Below are 16,295 nucleotides of genomic sequence, written 5' to 3'. Positions count from 1 at the left end.
CTCATGTTCAGTACTCTTCCCACTATCCCACAATGCTTCTAATCAGGAGTATAAGAATAGGGAGATTGGCTAAGAAAACTTTGTTACATGAAATAAAAAAAAAGGTAGAAAGGAGAGGAATTGAAAAGGAAAAATTACCAAAGGCAGAAGAGTAATCTGATGATGAATCGAGTTATTAGGCAAGCTAAGACTAAACCTAATCTCATGTTCAATTGAATAACCAAATAATATACACTGAGCTGCTCATCACATGTATGAGTATAAAGTAATGTGACTAGTTACATGACTCAATAATTCCATATATCACACATGTAAATCCCCTCCTAGGGTAACATCTTTAAAGGATGATATATACTTGGGTTATGAATTTTGCTATTCTTTTGTAAATCAGTTTTACTATCTTATATTTAAACCTAGCCTTAACAAAATCAAAACTATTTTTAAAGTATCTACAATTGCCTTTGTGATATAATATCAGCCAAGAAATCATGGATTGCCAAATTCTAGTCATATCTCTCCAATGGGTGTCCTTTTCTATTAAAGAATGTCAAAAATCTTATCTGTGAAAGAACCAGGGCAAGGGGCTGAGGATTAGAGCAAGGAGAAAAGTATTGAAAAATCAGAAAGGGTAGGAGAACCAGCAAATGAATAAAAGAGAATAATATGATTCCAGATTGGGATCTGGGTAGTGGGACTCTTATCTGGACTTCAAGCTCTCTCCAAGTTATTGTTGACATAATTCTTACTCTCTCTCTACCTCTAGCATGGCCAAGAAGTGTAAATTCTACCATGAGAAAAAGAAATCCAAGAAAAGTACTATGAAGAAGATGATTAAGATAATGCCACTATGAATGAATCTCAGAAAGCAGTTCTATCAGCATCTGGGAAGCAAGTGAATGAAATTTTTTGGGGTTTTTTTTGTCAAGGCAATGGGGTTAAGTGACTTGCCCAAGGTCATACAGCTAGGTAATTATTATGTGTCTGAGGTCAGATTTGAACTCAGGCCTTTCTGACTCCAGGGCTGGTGCTCTATCCACTGCACCACCTAGCTGCCCCAAGTGAATGAATTTTTAATCAGATTGGATGAATATGAGGTTAAGGACTATAAACTTCAGAAGTTATTAAAAGACGATCATGGTTGTCACTCATCTTGGTAGTTCTTGATGAGGATATTTTTCTTGAAGCTTTCTTCCCTATTTACAAGTATGCCCAGGAATTCCTAATAGCTATTTGCTGTCCAAGCCAAGTAAATGAATATGGATCTGGTTGTTATCCATATTCTGCTGTTAGTGATGGATTATAGACAAGTGAACTCAAAAAGCTCAGCAAATTGTTGTCTCAGATGGAATTATGCAATCTATTAAGGCCAATGATTATACCTTTACCAAGATCAGAGGCTTCATTAGTAACATTTTATAGTGAATAAGTACTTATGGTGAATTCAAAAGTTGTTTGGGTTCAAATGCTTCCTCTGCCAATTATTACCTCAAGACTTTGGGCAAATCATTAAATAGTCCTAGTCCCCAGTTTCCTCATTTGTAAAATAAGGGATTTGGGCTAGATGACCCTTAATGTCCTTTCTAAGTTCAAATGTATGAACCTCTGAATCTAGCTACTAGCTTAAAACTGGTTTTGCAATGTACTTTGATTCTGATGCTGTATTATTTAAGAATCAGCTAATTTTTGAAAAATATTCTGCTCAAAAATAAATTGTGGATGTTACTGAATCATTTTTCAGTTATGTATGACACTTTGTGATCTCTATGGGGTCTTCTGGGCAAAGACTCTCTAGTGGCAGTGGGCAAAGACTCATTTTCTTCTCCAGCTCATTTTACAAATGAGGAACTGAGGCAAATAGGGTTAAGAAGCTTGATCTCACAGGGTCACACATCTGAGGCCAGATTTGAATTCCTGAAAAGGAGTCTTCCAGAATGTAGGTCCAGTGATCTATTCACTGCACCCAGGTTATTGATACTTTTGTTTTTAAAAGGAACTGATATGGCCACATAACAAGTGCCAACCCCAGACTAAGAACACAGGAAAGAGAAATACAGGACTTAGGAAGCATGAACAAAGAAAAACAAATTTCCCTAGCAATCATGGTTGATGGAAGAGTTGGAGATATTAGACTGGCAATTTAAAGTAATAATGATGAAAAAATGAAATTGACTTGGAAAATAACAAATATAATCATCAACCTGAGTAATTGCTAATGCCGTAAACAATAAGGGTTATTTTTCAATGAAAATTATGTTTTTTCAGGATGAAGCTCATGAATGAGAATATCTGTCTTATGAGAATGTAGAGTGAGGTTTAAACCCAATGTTTAAACCCATTTTCCAAGTTTCAAATCCAATAGTGCTTATGACTGAAGTGACAACCATAGACTAACACAAGTGAAAGCTAATGCCAAAATAAAATGCCACCATCATTTAATCTTAACTTTCTAAAATGAAAATAAAATCCATATACCTTGATCCATTTGGAGTAAGGCATAAGATTCAAGTCAATTCAAACTTCATTAAGCACACTATGCTTAATTTTCTTTTAAAAAGATAAACCTTAAATAACTATTTATTTTCAAATAGGTGTAGAAACAGAAATCAATAGGATCTGATGGCATTATATAATCTCAGATAGAGGCTACCTCTTCTTTTCAGCTTATAATTACAGTTTCAAATGTAATGAGGTTAAGATGGAAATGTTCAAAGTGCTCCAAACTAATACCAACTAAGAACATGACTCAGGGACAGCATGAGGTTACTTATTAGAGAAAATAATTGCCAGTCCAAAATATTTGCTGCCTGAGCAAAGAGCCAAGGAAGGGTAGCATAGATGTCCTCTGCTATTTACAAAGCCAAGAAGGCTCAGCTACTTAAAGCTAGAATACGTCCTAACAGTCACATGGTGGGAAATGACTCCAGGAAAATGAGATCAAGGCAGAAGGCATTAGGATGAGAGAAAGAGGGAATACCCCATGAATATGAGAATATACTGGCATGAGATGCTTGTCTATTGTTATTTGATTCTGAATTTCTCAAATGTGGGCAGCATATACAATTGACAGAGCAATTGTCACTATTAATTGTCTAATTCATTGGCACTATTTGCTCTTTCAATAGATTTTTTTGGGGAAAACAACTAACATACTTTCCTATCAACTCATTTAGGTTTTTTTTTTAAAAAAAGCTTTCTTAGATGCAATGAAATGCATATTCTTCCTGTTATTATTATTATTCTTCCTTTTCTTTTTTTTCTCACCACACAGTGAATCTTCCACAATCATTACTGATTATATGATTCCTTTTAAAAAGTATTTTTGAGGTAATTGGGGTTAAGTGATTTGTCCAGGGTCACACAATTAGTAAATATCTGAGGCTGGATTTGAATATATGGTTCCTTTTAAAAGACATGTTTGAGCAGCTTAAAATACAATTTAAAATGATTTTAGTCTTTTCACTGAAATAATTTTCCATGAAAAGAAACCCAAATAGTTTTTCCTTGGAAATAATTTACAAAGCAGGCAATATCTTGAGAGGCTTAAAGAATCCCTAAATTGACATGTTCCCCTGTCCTTCTAACAATTTCACCAATAATTTCTTGCTATTGGTATTTTCTGGTGTTCTATTTCTGGCTTATTCTTGTTCTCTCTCCTCTCAGAAATAGTGACAAAACATGGACCCAGGAAAAAGAACTTCTGGGTCATAAGCTCAGTGCCTTGTTGTGAAGAATCACAGAGGAAAAGATCCTTTGGGTAAGATAATGACACCAACCACTCAGTAAGAGGAATTGCCAGAACATGAAACCTACTCATTTTAAGTTGCCTTAAATATTTGACTCACATCCAAGTTAAAAAAAATCTATAAAAAGGGCGCTGAAATTCAATGGAGATTTCCCATAATGTTTTGTTCTGTTTGGGAGTACAAGAAAAAAGTAAATTTAAAGTAGAGCAGAGTATGCATCCATACAATATGGATCAATAGTATTCTAAACACAATTAAATTATGGAAGAATCTCATTAAATGTTAATGTTAGCTACAGAGTTAGTGTCCACATTCTAGCATGAGAGATGATAATTTTGGTTATCAATTATAAAGCACTTAAAAGTTTCCAATACTTTTTACATTTTTTATCTTTGCTGCAACTCTATGAAGTAGGTGCTATCACTATCCCCACTGAGGAAATGGATAAGTGATTTGCCTAAAGTCACACAGCTAATAAGATCTGAGATTGGTTTCAAACTCAGGTCTTCCTAACTTCCCACACTCTACCCACTACACCACCTAATTGTTCAAAGATATCCTATGATCAGTGATCTAATGTTAAATGTGTCTATTATATACTCATAATCTGAACTCAAAGATAAGCAGAACACAAAGAAGTATTTTAAAACTGGGTTTTACTATATTATTTTCACATCCTATATGTGGCATTTCTATATGCATTTGTCATCTAAGGTAAATTCTATATAGGTCAGTAAATGAATATACAGTTTGAAAGTGACACAAAAGTGTTAGTGCATATCCCCAAAAGAACTGGATTTTTCCCCAAGAATTGACTTCTAACTTAGTAGAATGTGGCTTATTCTGTTATAAAAGATTAAGAATTCTTCTTTGAGAATAGGATGGATTTGTGATCTCATTCATGAGGATCCACCTTCATTCAAGGGTAATCATATCACAGATAGCAAACCATATATGCTTTCTTATACTTCTTATCTATGTTGTCCCATACAATCTTCCACATGGGGATCTTTCATCTAGATCTGTTGACATGGACATTGTGCATTGATTATTCCTTACTCTCAATCTGATGGACACATTTATTTTTGGGGTTAAAATTCTCTATATCAATATCCTTTATGCCACATTTCCTCTTCACAGCTCTTTTGGCAATATATTATAGCTCAATCACAACCACATATGTCTTTGCCTTTTGGGTGACTCCTAAGTCCAGCTCTTTAGGGTATTCCTGTTTCAGCTGTATAGAATCATTGCAAGAAATTTATTACAAAGTTGAGTCTTTATTTCAGGGAGACATTTGACACTACTGAAAGATCTGCACAGTCTTCCAAATGCCATCCAGTATGTTCTCTTCATCTTATTTTAAAAGGCAGCTGGAGTGATGAACCTGGAATCAGGAAGACCTGAGTTCAAATACAGCTTTAGATAATTGATAGCTGGGCAAGTCACATAATTTCGGCTTGCCTCAGTTCTCTCATCTATATAAATGATAAAATAGAATCTATCTCCCAAGGTCATTTTGAGGATAAACTGAGATAAAAGTGCTTTACAAACTTTAAAGAGCTGTATAAATACTAGGCATCTTATTTTAGGTCAAGTTTAGTGTTCATCTGCAATATCTGTCCGAGATGGAATTACTAATGAACTAGCTTAATGGGCTAGAAACTATTGAAGAATACAATATATTGTCCTCTTAATTGTAGGCATATTGTTACACTATAGAGGTTCCTCAACAAAATCAATAACCTATAGAGTCAGGGGGAGGCTGGGTGGCACAGTGGATAGAGCACTGGCCCTGGAGTCAGGAGTCCCTGAGTTTAAATCCGGTCTCAGACACTAAATAAGTACCTAGCTGTGTGGCCTTGGGCAAGCCACTTAACCCCATTTGCCTTGCAAAAAAACCTAAAAAAAAAAAGAAAATAGCCTATGGAGTCTGGAATTTGCAGCAATAAGCATAACATGCATAAACACGAACATCTGGAGGACTTCATCTTATACAAAGAGATCTGCTACTATTTGATCACTGCATGGATTAGAGTTGGAAGGGTCATTAAAGGACAATTTCCTCACTGAAAGGCAATTAGTTGACAAAGCGCCAGATCTGCAGTCAGGAAGACTCTTCTTCCTGAGTTCAAATTTGGTCTCTACACCTACTCGATGTATGATGCTGGTCAAGTCACTTAATTCTAGTTTCCTCAGTTTCCTTATCTGTAAAATGAGCTAGAGAAGAAAATGACAAACCAGTAAGGTATCTTTGTTAAGAAAACTCCAAATGGAGTCAAAAAGAGTTGGTCATGACTGAAATGATGAAGCAACCAAAAAAGTACACTTTCTTCATCTTGCAATGAGGAAAACTTAAAAAAGTCAAGCCATATGATCACACATTAATAAGTATCATAGGAAGGAACTGAACCTAGAACTTCAACTCCCCATTTAGCACCATAGATAAACTTTTCTGTTTTATGTTGCCCTTGATATTAAGAAGAGTGTTGACCAAAGCTAAGTCTATGGTAACATCTGTCAATGACTTTTGTCCAAAAGGCAGTGGAGAAATGCATGTTGGTTGTCAGTTATCCATAATAGAGGTGTAAAACGCATCATCTGAGGCTACATTCTGCTTACTACACTACTAATGCAGCCCAACCCAGATTAAAATATAATTAGGAAATATTTAAAGAGATGAAAAAACATAGATAATATTATATTTTTAAACCAAGTCAATATGTAACCCAGAGGAGTAATTATGTATAATTTAGTGACTTCTTTTTCTATTTGGATATGATACCACTAGTCTATAGCATAATGGCAATGAAGACTTCTATACAAGAAATGATTTAAAAGGAATTGTATTTAAGACAAATTATACATTTAACATAATAAATACAATAAATTGATAAAAGTGAGAATAATAAATTGTTTAATATATTAATTAATAATATATTTAATATGGAAATAGATAAAATAAATATAGTATATATTCATGTGTACTATATATACATATAAAACAAATATAACTATTACATATATCACATTATCTAGGAAATAAATAATTTCTATTATTAGACATTAAGAAATTTATAATTCCTACTCTTTGCTAAAACAAATAAGCAAAGATAGTGGGTTCAGTCACATAGCAAGAATTATGGTTGAACTATGGACAGGGCAAGTACTGCGCTAGTACTTCTCAAAAGAGTTAGGGTAAGGCCACAGACCTCTATAGAGAACTCATGGTAAATCAAGCCACATAACCTCTCTGGGTCAGACAGATTCTCATTTGTAAATTAAGAATATTAAACTAGCTAAAGCTATATTGCATCAATATTACATATTAATGCCTGTGCTCCCTAGGGCTCACCATACTGATGCCAAATTTAGTGTAGACACTTGATCTGTATATCCTTATCACTCCTGAGATTGATATATCCATCAACCTAAGTCTCCCTAGAATTTAAGATGACAGTTATATATCCCCACATCTGGTTTCAAGTAGGTTATGATGTTCTGAAAGCTACACTATTTCAGGTCAAAATGTAAGTATCTAGTTAGATGCCTTAGTCTCAGCCTTTCAATCTCAGGATCATTGACATTATAAAGTAAACATTCTAAAATCTTACAATTTAGACTTGGGCAACAGGTTATAGAACAAAGATAATCTGATCACTTGGATTCTAAAGGAATAAATGTTACCTTCTTCCTAAAATTATGCATAAATTTTTATATGTAATTTTAATAACATTCACATCATTTAAAGGATTTTGATAAGAGAGCAACGTATAGGCAAGATTAAAGGAAAGATTAAAGATTATAGTAGAATGGAGAAGTTGCTGTTTAGGTTAGAGTCAATGAATATTCCAATCAAGTCTGAAGGTCATAGGCTTAAAAGTGAGACCTTGGAATGATAGTGCATTAAGTGCATTCAGAAAGAACTAAAGCAATGATGGCAAAAGAGGAAGGTTGGAAATGATCAGTGAATTGGGTTCCAGCAAGATTAGGGCAAGGATGACAATCAAAAAAAGTCTCAGGCCTCATGTGTGAGGGATGGATATAAGTAAATAAATGATGAACTGACTTTTAAGCTCAAGAAAATCTCTAACAATTCTATATAAAAATTTCCCATAAAATCTGCAGTGACTGAAGTGCAATCTCAGAAGTAGATAATATCTTAAGTCTTTGACTCATGAAGTAATGAAAATTTTTGAAAAGAAATATTAAACTCTTTAATGTTTTCCAGAGAATCGAGCTGTCTAAAACACATTATCTACAAAAAAAAGTTAACTGGAAAATGGTTATAAGAAAGATTTATTGTATATGGAAAGCAAGCCATAATTTGTACACTCAAGGCTTGTTTCAATCCTTTCCTCTGTGACTGTAGGTGGTGTAAATGCTTGACCTACTCATCTTCATTTTTTTAACTCTATCAAATTGACTGAAGGAGTCTTCTTCCAAAAGGGAAAAATTATTGGACAATCTAGCAAAGGTCTTTTGAAATAAATATATTTTATATTAACTTAGAGACTATAAATAGAGTGATGGAGACACCTATCTTAGAATGTCAGAGTTCAAAGGCAGAAAGCACTTTTAATTTCTTTTTGAAGAAAATTTGACCTTTTTAAATGATTTCACAATTTCCTAAGGGTAACTTAGGGCTCTAAGTTATTTAATTTTGAAATTAATGCTCTTTTGACACTTCAGATGAATAAGAATACACACAAAAAAATGGGCTCTACAGTGGTCAAAAGAATGATCTTGGAGAGAAAGGAGTAGATTGTCAAGATGGTCAGATTTTTCCATTTTAAAAAAAAGTTGAACTTTTTTCATAAGTAGGAGTAAGTGGAGTTATTTATGATAGAGTCTTATATATGTCTATGATTATTTAATATAACCAGCAAGATTTAGCTAAAATTAATTTCATTTGTCTGTATGAACTTTTACACTGGACTTAAAAAAGCCTCATTTAGGGGAAGTAGATGGAAAAATCTCCAGATCAATAAGAATAATAAGAGAAATATCAATTAAATAGTTCTCAGTTTTCATCTCATCTGTCAAATTTACAAAGATAATAAAAGCTGAAATAATCATATATGAAGAATTGTAGGACATCTGGCAGAAAGCTATTGGGAATGATATGATTAAAACTACTAAACTTTTCATATCCTTTGATCCAATAATTCTATTAATGGACAAGTAGCCCCAATAAAACAAAAGACAAAAAATGAAGACTTCATAAATAGTAAAATATTTATAGCAGCATTTTTGTGGCACAAGCAAAACCAACAAAAAATAAAACAGTTATCACTGATTGAAGAATTGGTGATTAATTGTGATATATAAATGTAACAGAATATTATTGTGCTACAAGGAAATAATATAAAAAATTTTGAGAAACATGAGAAAGCTTATATGGATTGATACAGATTGAAGATAGCAGAACCATAGAGAAAAATAAACACAAACACTAGAATACTCTAAGTTAAAAAAACTATTGAACTCAGATTAAATGCAATGACCAATACTGATTCCAAAAAATAGATTATGAAATTCTCCTCCATCCTCTCAGGAGTGGGGTAGGGAAAGATGTACTATACATCCCAGATGTATCAGGTGTAGGCAGATGTTGTTGCTGCATTGATTGCTTTTGTCTGATTGCTGTTTATTCATTTATTTGTTTCTTTTATTGCAAGGGATGGTTGGAGAGAGGGACATCAGGAAATGACATGATGTTAAAAAATATGTATATAAAGGCATATATAAATTTTTCTAAAGCTATGTTGAAATAAAATTTAAACTTCCTTGTCATTTTGTTTTTTATTAAATCCTTATTTAGTGACCCTTGTTGAGAAAACAAATTATATTATCTGCTACCATTTATGCTTGACTATAGGGATTCTGAAACTAAGCCTTTGTTCACAGCTCCCAGCTTACCTAACCTTGTCAAGATAAGAAGAAGATTTATTGTGATGGCCATATCTTTTTGCCATGTGAAGCCATTATTTACATTGCACTTGATAAAAGGCAAAGCAACTAAATGGGTCTTGTAGTTGAACTGACTGATTTCTGTATTAGCTGAACTAATTGGTAATAATGACCCAAAAATAGCATCTAGTTCCTAGGTATAGGAAATCAAATTTTATTGGAAATTTCTTTGAGGATCCTGAAGTCCTAAATAAATGTGAGTTATTTTACCTTTCTATTATAAAGCACATTAAAAGTGTCATAAAGAAGAAGTTACAAGATTTTCAGTTGTATCCAAAGTTATGCTAGCAAAGTATTCTGCCTGGCAGCATTTAACTGGTTCTACAAAAGAATTTTTTTTAAATTAGGCAAAAATTGCAGAGGGCATTGTCCATAGGAGCAATCTTACAAATGGAAACATGGGAAGAAGAAAGTGGGATGGGAAACCAGGGGCTGTAATGTGAATTGTAAAAATGGTTTGATGAAGTGCTTGGGGAGATGAGCTCCAGAGCTGGGGTCCCAAGGTGGGTTGTCATGGAGGTACCTGACAACCAACTGAAGAAAATGCTGATCTTTGACTGTATGTACCAGGACCTGAATGAAACTGTCAGTGTTATTACTTTATGCAAATGTCTCAGACTTATATTAGATTCTTATATATTCAGTGATAGCAGTTCCACAGAGTTAATGAGCCTCAGTGTGAAGCAATTACTGTGCCTTATAGAGGTGACATATACAATGTCCTTGTATATTTGTGACTGCTGGACATATATCCATGTAATACCCTAAGGTTTTGTTAAACTTATTAATTCAATGGTCATTAATAAAATAAAAAACAAAAATAACAAGCATTAATATGGTACTTTAAACTTTATAAAACATTTTATAAATATCACTTTATTTTATTCCCGCAACCATGGGAAGTAGGTTCTATTATCATCCTGATATTACAGATGAGGAAGATAGAAATTAAGTGAATTTCCCAGGGTAACACAGTTGGGTAGTGCCTGCCAATAGTTCAAAATCATGTCTTTGCGACTCCAAATTCAGCACTCTATCTCCTGTGCCCCTCAATTCCCTCTAGTGAGTGTAACTTTCTTATTTACATAAATAGAACCCACCTCAGCACTCCACCTTGCAGTCACTATGTTGGGAACTGATTCAAGTGATGATCTTTGTATTTGAAAATAAGACATCTCTCTTTTCTTCCTTGCTGTTTTAACATTGTACTCACCATACCAAACAACAAGAAGGATCTACAATTTCATCAATTTCAGGAACTCCAAATATAGGAATTTTCTAAACCAATGCAGAGTCTGTGATTTAGTAGATATAACCCCATGGAAGTGACTACAACTCAAAAAGGGTAAAGGAATCATTTAGGACACTATGGTTAAAAGATCTTGGAGATTGGATCACAGGTCTTCCTCACCTGTAGCCTAGAACTCTATTCCTAATGCCATAATTGTGTTACCTCTGAAGAAAAAGGAACAGACCTACCAAATACCTCCAATATTTTGGATATGCCACATGAAATGTTTCTATGTCTGCTAGTGTTAGGGGTCCAGCACAGAGGTTGGTGAAAGAATTGCACTGATCCAGACTATCTCTCAGTCAAGGATCATACATCAGGATCATCAATGCAGGATCCTGGAGTACAGTAGTCTAGGGAGGGGCTCTAGCACAGGGGGTTAAATAAGATCCTTAAATAAGATGGAGTAAATGAAAATTGTTTTTGGCAGGTGCAAAGACATGGTTGGGGGCAGGGAGCAGTTGGACTTTGGTTGCCTGAAGGGGTTTCAGATAGGATAGATAAGGGACAGATGGACTTAGGATGCCATAGGGATGCCACAGAACAGGCAGACCTTGTAAACATGTTTTTCAATTCATGTTTTCTGAAACTAAAGTTTGGGGGTTTAACAAACACAGAATAGAGAGGATTGGGGTCTTATCATTAAGATAATAGCCCCCAAACTTTGCTGATTATGCCACTTGATCACAAAAATTTTTTAAACACTTATTCTTATGAATGAAAAATGTATTTGTTTTTAAAGCATATGTATATATAGTATTGTATTAATATTTGTTATTAAAAACTTATAAAAATAGATATTAAAAAGGATGGGGTAAAGATGGAATAATATTTCATCCTTGTATTGCTAGGGGCTTTATTGACACAATCACTTCTCCTCTTTGGGAAAAATTACTTTAACTGTATTGAAGGATGTAAGGGCAGCTATGTTGGTTAGTGGATAAAACACTGGGTTGAGAACTCGTTTTCATGGGTTCAAATCTGACTTACAACTTTAGCTCTATGACTCGGGGCCAAGTGACTTAATCCTATTTGCCCCAGTTTCCTCATCTGTAAAATGAACGAGAGAAGGAAATGACAAACTACTCTAGCATCTCAGATAAGAAACCCCAAATGGGGTCACAAAGAGTGAGACATGACTGAAATGACTCAATAATAATAATCTGAGGTTGAATTGGAGCCAAGAGATTTGAAGCATGAAGATGAATTAGGAAACTGTAGGCAAGAGGAGATGAAAGACTGAACTAGAGCAGTGACTGTGCGTACAGAGAAGGGGACTTGTTTGAGGGATGTTATAGAGATAGAAATGACAAGATTTGACAACTGCCTGGATGGATGATATGGTAAATCAAAAAAAGACCTCAAAGATGACATTGGAGTTAAAATATGCAGCATTGGAAGGATGGTAGCATTCTAAGAAGGAACAGAAAAATTCAGAAGAGAAGTGGGAGGAATAATAATAAAATGAGATCTGCAATGTTAGCTGTATTGTCCCACCAAAAAGAAAAGAAAAGAAAACTAGGAGGGAGGAAAGGTGGGGGAAATATCTTAATGAATATTGCCCTAGAATTACAAAATGTACCTAAGAGGTCTCTATTATGGTCAGGAAGGAAGAGAAATGAGGGCAGAGCTCCCAGTAACAGCAGTGTATGGATACAAAGGCAATAAAGGGAGGGGGGGAAATTATACCTACTTAATGTTTGGATCAGATTTAGGTTGCAGTCACCCCAAGAAACTGTCTCTGAGTAGAAAAAGAGGAAAAGTTGGAGTTTGCCATGTGATAGAAAGTCAGCATCAGGACAGGTAGAATGGGAAAGTCCTAGGAACAATGGATGGAGGAGATAGTCTAGGTTTGCTAGAGATAAATTGTGACTGTCCACCTGGTGGGATGAAATCTATCATCCAACCCTCTGATTACATGATCACAAAACCTATAAGGGGTTATGCCACAATCCACAGGAAACCAGGGACAACTTCTGGATTCCAGTGGCCACTCAAACTATTTTTATTCCCACCCTGTCGACCATTATCTTGCTACAAGTTCACATTTTCTCTCCTATTTTCCTATTTCCTATTTATTGGTGCAATCACCAATCATCCAAAACTGTCATCTTAGTAGTCAGTGACAATTGATGGCAGATAAAAGAGGAAATAGATCCTCAGTACTTAGAAGGGTACAGAAGTAACCTGAAACAAGGAAGGTCACCAGATACTGGGAGAAACAGTGACTCAAGAAGTTGCTGAAATTGATTTTTTAAAGGTGAGTGGTTGAAAAAGAAGAAAGAACTTATTTTTATTTTGGAGAAAATGGCTAATTGGTGCAAAAACAACAAATGGAATTGTTTTGCTCATATCTCCATCAAATAGTTGTTTTATGACCCCATTTGAGGTTTCTTGGCAAAGATGCTAGAGAGATTTGCCATTTCCTTCTCTAACTCATTTTACAGATGAGGAAACTGGGGCAAACAGGGTTAAGTGACCTGCTTAGGTTCACACAGTTAGTGTCTAAGGTCAAATTTGAACTCAGAACTCCTGATTCCAGTGTCAGAATTATATGCACTGTGCCACCTACCTACCTTCTACTGTATAGACAAGTCCTGAATGCATATGAATAATAGAAACTTTTACTTGATAAACTTATAGAGGAAAAGGATAGACCTGAATATCTTTCTCAATCATATGTACATTTTGTCCCTCTGAGAGTATTAGTATAAAGAAATGAAGGGGATTCTTGGATCTCAATACTTGACTAATTTTCCATATCAACTGGGGAATGAAGTTTACTAACAACAGAAGTTTTGTCTTGCTGCTCATAAGATTCCCAGAATAGGTTTTTGCATCATGTCCCTCAAGTGTAAGATATTTTAAATTGTTAATATATTTTCTGATTTTTTTTTAAAGTTTTAACATTGAGTTTTCATAATAATGCACCTTCTGTCTATAAATAATGGAATCATTTTCTTAGGTATTGAAAATCAAATAAAAGTTCTATATAACTATAAAAGAGGCTATTTAATGTTCCCTATGGTAATGCCAAATCTATCTTCCCTAGGACTTTTCCCTTTCCCTTTCTCTCTCTCCCTTTCTTTATCTCAGTGATTTGATGGCAATTGTTTAACAGTCAGATCTCTGGGAGAAAAAAAATGTGCCTGCCACACTTTAAAGTTTAATCTATCTTATTAACATTATTTCATCACTTTCTTAAGTCAGGATATCAAAAAACAGTAAATCAAGCCTTGGTTTGTAGCTGATTTCTAAGGTGTATATTATAATAGATCATTACACTGAAAATTTAACAATTTACTCTTGTAAATCATTTTTTTAGGTTTTTGCAAGTCAAATGGGGTTAAGTGGCTTGCCCAAGGCCACACAGCTAGGTAATTATTAAGTGTCTGAGACTGAATTTGAACCCAGGTACTCCTGACTCCAAGGCCAGTGCTTTATCCACTACGCCACCTAGCCGCCACTCTTGTAAATCATTTTGAACTGACTCCTATATATAACTGCCACTCTTCATATTTAATAAGTCATCAAATCTTTTGATTCCATTTCTGTAACATCTTTTCTTATTTATTCCCTTCTCTTTACTCATATAGCCTCTACCTTAGTTCAAGGCCTCATCCCTTCTTAGTAGAAAGCAATAGTCTTCTTTGGGGGGGGGGGGTTGCAAGGTAACGGGGTTAAGAGACTGACCCTAAGTCACACAGCTAGGTTATTATTAATTGTCTGAAGCTGGATTTGAACTCAGGTCCTCTTGACTCTAGGGCCAGTGCTCTATCCACTGCACCACCTCCAAGCAATGGTCTTCTAATTGATCTTCCCAAATTGGTCTCTTTGAATTTCAAAGTATTCTCTATACAGCTGCCAAATTGATATTTCTAAAACAAAAATATTATGATGTCACTCCCCTACTCAAGAACCTTCAATAGCCCCCTCTTATCTCTGTAATAAAATACAAACTCATCTACATGGCTTTTAAAATCTTTCAAAACTTGAACTATTGCAACAGCCTTCTGGCTGCTTGCCTCAAATCTCTCCCATGCCAATTCATTCTTCACTCAGGGGTCAAACTGACCTTTCTAAAGTCTGGATATGAATATGTCACCCTTTCCAATTCAACAACATGGATCCTTCATACCACCATTATGAAACAGAAATTTCTCTGTTTGACTTCTAAAATCCTTTATAATCTATTACCATCTTAACTTTTCTAGTTGTCTTCTACCTTATTTTCCTCATGTACACTTCAAATACCAGCTAAAACTGTTCCTTCTTACAAGAAACCATTTCTAATCTATATAATTTCATACACACACCCCTATGTAATCATATAATTATAAATAAACATATATAATCATATATATATATATATATATATATATATATATATATATAATCATCTCTTACTTATGGAGAGAGAGAGTTTATTTGTAGTTGCTTCCATAATATTTTCCCTACTAGACTGGGAATTCCTTGAGAGTAGGAGTTATTGTTTTTTTTGCTTCCTTTGTTTTCTCAGTGCTTAGTACAGGGAAACATATGCCTGCCACTTAGTAGGCCCTACATAAATGCTTACTGACTTGAGTTGTAATTGAGTTCCACTCATGTAATTTTGTTTCCCTCCATGATTTTTCTGTCTTTCCTCAATAGATTGCCACTGCATGGACCCAGGAAGGAAGCAGTCAATTACTTGTGGTACTGGTTTCATTTTCTCTAGAAACTAAAAAGAGTCAAACCTAGTGGGGTGGAGAGAAGATGGATCATGAAGTCACATAGAACAATTCCTTGTCATGTTGATGCTTCCCTAGGTCCACTCAGCAACTTCTTTTTGATTAGCTTAAGAATTTAAAGGCTCCCAGAAGACTAATAATTGAAGTTTGAAGGAAATTGCATCATCAGATATTGACTAGCACAACAAGATTTTTCTACTTGATGTTGGGGTTTGGTTATGCTTTATTAATAATGTTATTGTGAATTAGTGCTGACCAGAGAAATGTTCTGGGGAAAAAGCAATAATAACAGCTTTTATATACCAGAGTTGGATTGCTGAATCAAATTATCTAGACCCTTAATTTGTCTCTGCATTTCACTGATTTCACTATTCAGTAGCTCCTTTACTAAAAATGACTACAGGAAAGGGATGGATGAAATTCGAATAATTCATTTTTACAGTGGCAAACTTCTATTTATCCATGGAAATTCATACAAAAGAGACAGAGATTTAAACATTCAAAAAATCACATGGTTTTTTTTCCTACAACAATCCAGTTCTTCTTCTGACAATTGTC

The 16,295-nt window shown here is 34.6% G+C and overlaps 1 protein-coding gene and 1 long non-coding RNA gene across 3 annotated transcripts in view; one reads left to right on the top strand and one right to left on the bottom strand.

The window, feature by feature from the left end:
• LOC141507707 (uncharacterized) overlaps positions 1-875 on the top strand; it is a 145,465-nt gene extending 144,590 nt beyond the window's left edge. Inside the window, exon 3 of the long non-coding RNA XR_012474246.1 lies at positions 764-875. This is a non-coding gene — a long non-coding RNA (uncharacterized LOC141507707). The remainder of the gene's footprint in view (positions 1-763) is intronic.
• Positions 1-16,295, bottom strand: part of PDE11A (phosphodiesterase 11A) — a 468,580-nt gene that overhangs the window by 264,560 nt on the left and 187,725 nt on the right. The gene's annotated exons all lie outside the window — the stretch shown is intronic.

Source organism: Macrotis lagotis, chromosome 1, assembly GCF_037893015.1.
Source record: "Macrotis lagotis isolate mMagLag1 chromosome 1, bilby.v1.9.chrom.fasta, whole genome shotgun sequence".
Taxonomy (NCBI): domain Eukaryota; kingdom Metazoa; phylum Chordata; class Mammalia; order Peramelemorphia; family Peramelidae; genus Macrotis; species Macrotis lagotis.
This window is presented reverse-complemented; position numbering and strand designations above follow the sequence as displayed.